General features: G+C 33.3%; 1 non-coding gene across 1 annotated transcript; it reads left to right on the top strand.

Moving 5' to 3' along the window:
• The first annotated feature begins 5,519 nt into the window (after positions 1-5,519).
• Positions 5,520-5,626, top strand: LOC119369292 (small nucleolar RNA R71). Its single transcript, XR_005176972.1, has one exon. It is a non-coding gene; the product is annotated as a small nucleolar RNA R71 (small nucleolar RNA).
• The last annotated feature ends 5,590 nt before the right edge of the window (positions 5,627-11,216 follow it).

Here is an 11,216-nt window from a genome sequence, read left to right as displayed (position 1 = left end):
AAACAAAGTCTTTCATAACAATAAACTGTTCCCACCCAATGCATTTAAGAGGTTTTAACATTGCATCTCTAAGCCCTACTTGTGCTAAAGCAGATTCATCAATAAAATGATTAGATAAAATATGGCGAAGAGAGAGTTTATTATACCTTTCCTGTTGTTCTAGTGAGCCGAACTCAAACGAAGGAGGAGCAGGAGCTGTAGGAGGTGGATCGGAAGCCATAGGAGGAGCGGTTGGTTGAATTCTTGCAGCCATTGAAGCGGCAGATCTGCTTTGTTTATATCTTGCAGGCTGGTGAAAGAATAAGAAAAAAAGAAGAAAATGGTTTTTGATAAGCTTTTTGGTGGAGAGAAAAAGAGAAACATGAAGAAGAAGGAAAGGGGTGGCTAGGCGTGCTTTGAAGAGAAAAAGGTAATGGAATAGGAGGCTAGGGCATGCGCTTTAAATAGGAAGTTAATGAAGGGTTGCATGGTAACTAAAAAGGCATGCCGTTTAAAAATGTAGATCTGGAACGTGGCACGGGGCGTGCTTCGTAGCACGGTTACGGCGTGCTGACGCCTGAGTCTTTGAGGTGCTGGCGACACGGGCATGCTATGGTGACCACGGGCTAAGAGTGACATCTCAAAGAAGCACGGGTGTGCTATTTGGCATGGCTTGGGCATGCTAGCCTCTGACCTGCAAGAGGAAAAGTTTATCTTTACCTGGCATGAGGCATGCTGATGAGCATGGGCTGGGCGTGCTAGGGTCTGACCTAAAAGACCAATTTATACCTTTTCAAGCACGAGCATGCTGATTAGCACGGTCTAGCTGTGCTAGACCCTGTTGCCTCAACTTGTGCCTGAAATAACTTGACTAAAAACAAAAGAACATGCATGATTTAAAAATTTTAGGAAAAATGATAAAAATAAATAACAAAAATAAACCAAAATAAGAAAGTTAAGGAAAAGAATATGGGTTGTCTCCCATAAACACTTTTGCTTAACGTCGTTAAGCTCGACGTATTAGACCCAATTTAGGTAAGATTAAGCAAGGCTTATAACGATTTTGACTGGATCGAAGTCTCCACTTTGGTAAACTTTTACCCGTTGAGCATTGACTTTGAAACTCCGGTTTCCATCCACTATTTCAACTGCTCCATGTTGAAAAATTTCCTTGATTATGAATGATCCAGACCACCTAGAGCGCAATTTACCTGGAAAAAGACGGAGTCTGGAGTTATAAAGTAATACCTATTGGTCTACTTTTAGATCCCTCAGAATAATATGCATATTATGTCACTGTTTGGTGCGGTCTTTATAGATTTTGGCATTCGCATAAGCATGGAGTCTCATTTCATCCATCATATCCAATTGAAGCAACCTCTTTTGACCAACCGCTTTAGCATTAAAGTTAAGAAACTGGATTGCCCAATATGCCTTGTGTTCTAACTCAACAGGGAGGTGACAAGCCTTACCATAAACCATTCGATATGAAGACATACCAATTGGTGTTTTAAATACAGTTCTATAGACCCAAAGAGCATCATCGAGTTTCTTGGACCAGTCCTTCCATGATTGGCCAACTGTGGTCTCCAGTATCTTCTTGATTTCCCTATTCTTGACCTCCACTTGCCCACTTGTTTGAGGGTGATATGTGGTAACTACACGATGAGTAACACCATATTTTGAAAGAATGGAATCTAAGTACTTGTTGTAAAAGGGCTTACCACCGTGTGTTATTATTGCTTTAGGAGTACCATGATATGTGAAAATATATTTCTTGATGAAGTTCATCACACTCTTAGCATCATTGTTGGGAAGGGCAACAGCTTCCGCCCATTTCGAGACATAATCCACCGCTACTAGAATGTATTGGTTGGAATAAGAGGACGGGAATGGCCCCATGAAATCCTAGCCCCAAACATCAAAGATCTCCACTTCAAGGATATTGTTTAATGGCATCTCATGTCTCATGGAGATATTACCTAACCTTTGACAATGATCACAAAGACAAACAAAGTTAAAAGCATCTTTAAATAAGTTAGGCCAATACAAACCGCTTTCTAAAATACGTGCTACCGTCTTGCTTGCTCTAAAATGTCCTCTACATTCTACTGAATGACAAAATTGAAGAACACTTTCCATTTCCTCTTTCGGTACACATCGTCAAAAAAGTTGGTCACTACAATACTTGAACAAGAAAGGCTCCTCCCAATAGTAATATTTAAGATCATGAAAGAATTTTTTCTTTTGTTGATAAGAAAGATTGGGAGGAGTAATCTTACAAGCAAGGTAGTTAACTATGTCAGCATACCATGGAGCTTATGGATTTGCTAGAAGAAGAAGATGTTCATGGGGAAAGTCTTCATTGATTTGCAATTCTGTCTGCCCTTCTTCCCCCAACTCAAGCCTGGATAAGCGATCAGCTACAAGGTTCTCGGTTCCCTTTTTATCATGAATCTCCAAATCAAACTCCTGCAAAAGAAGAACCCGATGAATTAGTCTAGGCTTTGAATCTTTCTTTTCTAACAAATATTTAATAGTTGAGTGGTCAATGTAAACTATTGTTTTAGTTCCAATCAAATATGCTCTAAATTTATCAAAAGCAAAAACAATAGCTAGAAGCACTTTTTCAGTGGTGGCACAATTCAATTGTGCATCATTCAATGTGCAACTAGCATAATAAATGACATACAACTTCTTTTTCTTTCTTTGCCCAAGAACAGCTCCTATAGCATGATCACTAGCATCACACATAAGTTCAAAAGGAAGACTCTAATCTGGTGTAGCAATAATAGGCGCTGAAATCAATTCTTTCTTCAACCTGTTAAAAGCATTCAAACACTCTTTATCAAAATCAAAAGGAACATCCTTAACTAATAAATTACTAAGAGGTTTTGTGATTTTGGAGAAATCCTTGATAAATCTCCTATAGAATCCTGCATGGCCAAGAAAACTTCTTACTCCTTTTACTAAATTTGGAGGTGGTAGCTTTTCAATTACCTCTATCTTGGCTTTGTCCACTTCAATCCCTTTTTATGAGATTTTATGCCCTAAAACAATACATTCACTAACCATAAAATGACATTTTTCCCAATTCAAAACAAGGTTAGTGTCCTCACATCGCTATATTACTAAAGAGAGGTTACAAAGATAAGAATCAAAAGAAGAACCAAACACAGAAAAATCATCTATAAATATTTCAATGAACTTCTCAACCATGTCAGAAAATATGGACATCATGCACCTTTGAAAAGTCGCAGGAGCATTGCACAACCCAAAAGGCATTCTCCTATAAGAAAAAGTACCATAAGGGCAAGTGAAAGTGGTCTTCTCTTAATCCGTGGGAGCTATAGGTATTTGAAAATACCATGAATAACCATCTAGAAAGTAATAGTAGGGGTAACCTACATGTCTCCCAAGCATTTGATCAATAAAAAGTAAAGAAAAGTGATCTTTATGTGTTTCTTTGTTCAATTTTCTAATCAATACACACACGCCAACCTGTGATAGTTCTAGTAGGAATTAACTCATTATTTTTGTTAGAAATAACTGTCATACCTCTTTTCTTCGGGACAACTTGGACAAGACTTACCCAACTGCTATCGAAAATTGGATAGATAATGCCAGCATCCAAAAGCTTTATGATCTCAGCCTTGACTACTTCTTTCATGTTTGGGTTCAATCTTCTTTGATGCTCAATTGAGGGTTTGTAGTCTTCCTCCATCAAGATCTTGTGCATGCACACACTTGGACTTATTCCCTGCAAATCTAAAATTGACCATTCTAGGGCTTTCTTATGTTTTCATAGAACCTGCAACAATCTTTCCTCTTGATCAAGTGTTAAGTGAGAAGAAATAATAACAGGAAAAGAATTATTCTCACCTAAGAATGCATGTTTTAAATGAGATGGAAGTTGTTTTAATTCTTGCTTTGGTGATTCACTTTCTTTCTCATCTTTGATGCTTTGATTATTAATGTCACCTTTATCTTTAGTATTCAAAGTGTCCTTTACACATTCATCAACAACATCAATCCTAAAGCAGTCATTATAATCCATGGGAAGTTTACAAGACTTAAGAACATAAAAAACAACCTCCTCTTGAACTACCCTTAAGGTTAATTTACCTTCATACACATCAATCAGTGCTCTTGCAGTTGCAAGAAAAGGTCTTCCAAGGATTAAGGATCCTTCTCTATCTTCATCAATGTCAAGAATAACAAAATCAATAGAAAAGATAAATTTACCTACCTTGAAGAGCACATCTTCTACAATCCCTCTTGGGTATTTGATTGATCGATCTGCCAACTGCAGAGATATCCTTGTTGGTTTCAGCTCTCCCATCCCTAGCATCTTAAAAACTTCATAAGACATAAGATTAATGCTAACACCTAAAGCTGCTAAACCTTTTTCAAAATCAAGATTTCCAATATTACAAGGGATTGAAAAACTTCCTGGATCTTTCAATTTTGGGAGCAATTTATTTTGAATGATTGCACTACACTCCTCTGTCAACATAATCGTTCCTTGATCATTGATCTTCCTTTTCTTGCTCAGGATCTCCTTTAAAAACTTTGCATTGTTGGGCATTTGAGCAAGGGCTTCAGCAAAAGGGATGTTGATTTAAAGCTTTTTGAAGACATCAAGAAACTTGAGGAAACTCTTGTCATCTTGTGTTTTCTTTAACCTTTGTGGAAAAGGAACAGGTGGAACATAGGGCTTTACTGCCTCTTTCTCTTCTAGGTCAATGATGGGGATCTTTTTCTACTCTTCCTTCTCTTCCTCCATCCTGGTTAGATCCTCCAATTGTTTGCCACTCCTCAAGGTGATAGCTTGTACCTGTTCTTTAGGATTCTTTTCAATATTACTAGGTAACTTATCTTGAGGTCAGGCAGCCATCATGTTTGCAAACTGTCCTAATTGAATCTCCAAGTTCCTTATCACATCTTGTTGGATTTTATTGTTTTCTCGAGTTTTATTCATGAAGTCCATGTGAGATTTAGAGAGGGCAGTAAGGAGATTATCATGAGTCTTTTTCTCTCGAGGCAGAAAACCTGGTGGTGCATTCAAGGCGTTGTTTGGATTCCCATAAGAAAGATTAGGATGATTCCTGAACCTTTTATCATAAGAGTTAGAATACGGGTAGTTCTTCCTTCCTTGATTCATCACATAGTTTACTTGCTCCAAAGTTTGCAGATTTAAAGAATCTAACATGCATTCTCCAATCCCATGTTGCCCATTACACATATCACAGGCTTGCACAATAGAATTAACCGAGTTAGTAGTCAATAAGTCCAACTTCCTTACCATATTGTCTACCTTGGCATTGAGTGCGGTAATCGCATCGATCTCATAAACTCCTGTAGTCTTCTTCCTTTCGGAGTTGCTTTGATAATGGCTATTGCTTGCCATCTCTTCTATCAAGTTATGTGCCTCATCAATTTCTTTTCTTTCAAAAGATCCACCTCCAGCTGTATCTAGAGTGATCTTTATGTTAGGAGACAATGCATTATAAAAAGTTTGTTCCTGTAACCACTCGGGTAAGTTGTGATGTGGGCACTTCCTCAGTAGGTTCTTGAATCTCTCCCAAACTTCATACAAACTCTCTTGATCATGGTGGATAAAGGTCATTATCTCATTGCGCAGCTTTGTGGTCTTTGAAGATGAAAGCCAAGAATTTCTGAGCTAATTCCTCCCATGTTGTAAAACTTCCAGTAGGGCATGATTGTAAGCAAGATCGTGCTTTATCCCTTAGAGTGAAAGGAAAGAGTCTTCATTTTATGGCATCCTCAGAAACTCCATTTTGTTTGAACGTATCGCAAATCTCCAGGAAATTTGTGATATGGGCATTAGGATCTTCACTGGGCAGACCTCAATATTGAATTGAGGTGGAAATCATTTGGATAATTGCAGGTTTAATCTCAAAATTGTTAGCTTCCACCCTAGGCCTGGTGATGCTTGAGGTTTTCCATTGAGAGAAGGAGTTGTGTAATCTCGCAAGGTGTGGACATGAGGTTGGGGTCCGCCCTATGGGTTGACTTCATTAGCCATATTTGCTTGCTGTCCTTGTTTGCTCTCACGTGCTCTCCTAACAGCGTTGTTCCTACGACAAGTTTTTTCGATTTTTGAATCAAAAATTAAGGGCTCAGTTCTCCCTGATCTTCTTTGCATAAACACTTGAAATAATCTTCTAGAAAAATTAAAAATAAGAATAAATGTCTAAATTAATAATAGGGTAATTAGTATTGATATTCGTAACACCAATCCCCAGCAACGGCGCCAAAAGCGTGACAGTGATTTTCACAAGTGTATGAAATCACAACAAGTAATATAGAATGAGTAGAGTATCGTTTCCACGAGGATTGTATACCAAGTACCAAAATTATATTAACCTACTATTATTTAAACGGCAATAAGGGGAGTTATTTTAAGAAATTAAATTCAACAAATAAAAGAGAATAAAAAGAAATCAAGCAAAGCAATTTTGATTAAAAGAAATCAAGTTTTAAAAACTACTAGGGATTTTGACTTCACTTAATTCTATCCAATTTATTTTATTAGTTCGTTAATCAATTTTAATTGCTCAAGTAGGGGAAACAATCCTAAAATCACTAACAAGCTCTTCCGATATATTGTTAGCTATTTTAACTTGATCTAGTTACCTATCTTCCAATAGTGCAATCAAACATGTTTTGATCATTGTCCCATTCTTTTTAGGGTGGAAGCAAAAAATTAGGATCCAAGCCCATTTCGTTTTTTCAGCTTGTGGTGTAATCAGAATGGTTTGCTAAAGCTATTCAAAGAAAGTTGGGAAGGAATATTATTCAAGGGAGATTTGGTTTTATATTGCCCAGCAAACTGCATCGTCTTAAAGGTGAATTAAAAATATGGAATAAGACTAAAGTTGGGATGATTCAAGAGAAAATATCAAAGTACTCTAATGAATTAGCCGATTTAGACTCAAAAGCAGAAGAGGAGAGCTTGTCATCTGATGAGATGATGACCCGAAAATCTTATTTTTTAAAATTGCTGACTTGCAGAGAGCAAATGAGAGTCTTTTGAAATAGAAATCTAGAGTCCAATGGCTAAGGGAGGGTGATGCTAACTCAAAGTTTTATCACACCATTATCAATAGAAGGTATGTGAAAAATCATATTGGTGGGTTGCATGTGAATGGAAGATGGATTTCTGAAGTGAGTGAAGTTAGAGATAGAGTGTACCATCATTTTGCTAACCTCAACTGCGATGACTCAAAACCTCGGCCTTATTTGGATTGTGAAGTATCACAAAAATTGTCTTTTGAAGAGAGTACCAACTTAGAAAAACCATTCTCAGAAGAAGAAATAAAAGCTGCAATATGGAGTTGTGCATCATCAAAGGCTCTTGGACCGGACAGGTTTACCATGGAGTTTTATAAGCACTGTTAGGATATTATAAAAGACTATCTGGTAAGTTTTTTTAAAGAATTTTATTTGCTGGGCAAGTGCAAAAAGGTATAAATTCAAGCTTCATTACTTTGATACCCAAGAAACAATCTCCTCAAGGTCTTAATGAATACAAACCAATTTCTCTAATTAGCAGTGTGTCCAAGGTAGTTGCAAAAGTTTTGGCTTTAAGGTTGAGAAATGTTATGCTTTCAATTATTGGGGAAAATCAATCAACCTTTAAAAGTGGATGACAAATCACTGATGGGATTCTAGTTTGTAATGAGATCATCCATGAAGTGAAAATAAAGAAAATGAGAAGTATAATTTTCAAAGATGATTTTGAGAAGGCTTATGACTCAGTAAACTGAAATTTTTTGTTATGCATGGTGGAGAAAATGGGGCTTGGGGCTAGATATGGCGAAGCTGGATAAAGGAATGCCTTATAAGTTCAAGACTCTCAGTGTTAGTTAATGGTTTAAGGTTTAGGGTTTAGGGTTTAGGATTTAGGATTTATGAAGCATGGAATGTAATTTTTTACATTGCTTTATGGATGATTTGGTTGACTCGTAATAGATTGATTTTTCAAATGAGAGACAAACACTACATCATATTGTTGACATGATAAAATTTAGAACTTTTGAGTTGATCAATGCAAAACATCCTTCTTTATCTCTTAATTTCAGTAATTAGTGCTTGTTCCCTTTATTAACTTGTAACAACAAGTTGAATTTTAGTAGATGGACTGCTTGTAGAAATATTGATTGGGAAAATCCTCCAACAGGTTTGGTTAAAATTCAATATAGATGGTGCAGCAAGAGGTAAGCCGAACCCTGCAGGTATAGGGGGAGTGTTGCAAAACTCTTAAGGGATGGTACTTTGCATCTTTTTTAAGTCTGTTGACATTTTAGATTCTAATGAAGCCAAATTGTTAGGCATTTTTAATACAATTCAGATATTTTGGGAATTAGATTACAAATTAAAAATTTTGGTGATTGAGTCATATTCAAGAAATGCTTTGTTTTGGATTCTTCAAAAGCAGAAACGCTAATGGAAGTGGTGAAAAAGTTCTAATAAGTTTGATTCGACCATTACTCAGTTGAGTCATATTGAGTTCAAGCATGTTAGTAGAAATAGCAATCATTTCGCAGATTGCTTAGCAAAAAAAAAAAAAAGGTGGAGGCTGAGGTACCTTTTTTGGCTTGGATATAACAACTAAGAGTTTTATTATTTTGATATTTGCAGGTTTTTTTGAATCTTATCTTTTCTTATCTCAAAATGAGATATTTATGTCTATTTTGTACTATTATATGCAGTTTTTGGTAATCAGATTTTTTCACTTATCAAACTCAAGTGTAGGCTTGGGTGTATAAGGAAAGTCTGCTAGCTCAAGTTTAGTTTCTTCAATTTTATAAGATTTTCCTGATTTTATAATTTAATAAAATAAAATATGAATTGCTGATGAAAAAAATGTATCCAATGAATTCAGAATTCTGAAGCTTTTAATTAATAAACAATTAGGCAATAAATTTATAATACTATTTTATAGTTTAATATTTACATGAATTTTTGGGTATTTGTACAAGAAAAGCAAACCTGAAATAGAAATTAAAATCAAACCTAACTAAAATTAAATAGCAACAAGAAGTATTTTGTAAAAGAAAAATAAAACTAAATAGCAACAAAAACTAAAATAGCAACAAAAAATACTTTGTAAAAGAGAAATACTGAGAATATATTAAAAATTTTATAGCAGCAAAGGCTTGAACTCAGGTCCTGGACTTTAATACTTAGAGCTTAAAGCTACTAAGCTAGAAATGTAACTATACTGTTCATCGTCACTGAAGTATTTTATACAAAGACAATGGCCCTCTATAACCACTTTTGCACTGCTCTATTTTGTCATACATTTTAATGTTCAATTACACAGTTTCGAATGAGGAAAAAAAAAAATCAAAGAAGCTTGTATATATGGAATGAAAATGATTTTCAAAGAGGATTAATGTAATGTTTGCATGTTTGACATTTTCCCTAATAAATTTAATGTCTTAGTCCTACACATTTTACGAACACACTTTAATATGGTTTTCAATGATATATGAATAAATATATACATTTTAAATTCAATTGCGCATAATATTTGATAAGGGTATTGCCGACATTAGATATTATAAAACCACTCATAATCCAAATCGAAACCATCTATGATCTGGATCATTATGAGTCAAAAATCTTTTCCATTTTATAACATAATTTAGAATTAGATACTTACTTAAGTAGAGCATTAAGACCCTTATTGATTGTTATAAAACTCCTTGAAACCATAGGCATGCGAATTAGCCCTTGAAATTTGTCTCATATTTACACTATGTTTGAAACAAACAAATCATGAATGTAGAATTCAGTTATATATGAGTTTCTCATATTTAGTATGTCATAATTTATAATCAAGAACTCAACTGAATTGTACAAAATTATATTTGGAATAAATTTTTAAATGAAAATTCATTTGTTTTTATTTCTTATAATACTCTTGACATAATAATTTAACAAAAAAAAATGACAAACACCAATTATATTTATATAATATAATAACTTGTCATTTTTTATTAAAATATAAACAATAAATTTCATATAAATAAATACACTAATAATACATCCTAATTAATTAATTATATAAGCAGTAACATTAATCATAATAATTATTTTTAATTGATGTAAAAAATCTTGTCGATTTAAGTAATTAATTTGTAAACTAAAAAAATATTAAGAATGTTACTACTATTTTTAATTAAATTTGAAAACAATTGTTGATAACTCAATGGAAGAAGGCTTAGTTTGCTCTCTAAATTTGGGCACAACATACAATTTGCCCAAAAATTAATTTTTTGTACAAATTGCCCCTTAAACTTGTATCAAAAGTAGAAATTGCCCAATTTTTATTCTAAAAAATGAATTATTTGATATAAATCAGATATAATTAATAAAGTAATTAAATATTTAATCTAAATCAAATATAATTAAAAAAATAAACAAATAAAATAATAAATATTTTTAACCAAATATTTTAATATAATTAAATCTTTTTCTAATTCTATAATTTTTGTCAAATCAAATATTTGTTAAATTATTTTTAAATCAAATACTTTAAATTTTTATAATTATTTATCATATTTTTAAATAATTTTATTTTCTAATTTTAAGTTTTTAAGTAATTTTTTAATAGTTAAAATTATAAAAAAATATTTTTCTTAAAAAATTAGGTATTTTGTTCTTTTGGTGCAAGTTTCAAGGGGCAAATTGTACAAAAAGTTAATTTTTGGACAAATTGTATATTGTGTATAACTTTAGGGGGCAAATTAAGCCTTAATTCACACTCAATTTTATAGTTTCATAATAATAACTAACATTATTACTAGATTTTTTTTTAAAAAAAACACTAATGTTATTACTAGTGTGGAAGTTTTAAAAAAAAAACATAATGGAAAACAAAAAGGTAACAATATAAATTTAGTTATTAATAGATCTAAAAAATACTAAGGTTATTACTGGTTTGAAATTTTTCCGAAAAGGATAAAAAAAATTAAAAATAGTTGAGTTTATAGTGGAGAGTATAAATATTTCAATAGTTCAATTTTGTTAGACATACTTAATTCCATAAAATTCAATTCGTAGAATTCAAATCTATATTTTTTTTTTTCATTTCAAACAAAATTTTGAATTTCTAAATGAATTTCATAAAATTTCATGGAACTAATTTGTGGATTACCATTGTGACTTTGTCTCCTAAATAAATGCAATAAAAGTTCAAATAT

This window comes from Jatropha curcas, chromosome 2 (genome assembly GCF_041381405.1).
Source record: "Jatropha curcas cultivar XTBG-Jc1 chromosome 2, XTBG_Jcur_1.0, whole genome shotgun sequence".
Classification (NCBI taxonomy): domain Eukaryota; kingdom Viridiplantae; phylum Streptophyta; class Magnoliopsida; order Malpighiales; family Euphorbiaceae; genus Jatropha; species Jatropha curcas.
The sequence above is the reverse complement of the archived record's forward strand: the minus strand, read 5'-3'. Positions and strand labels throughout refer to the sequence as shown.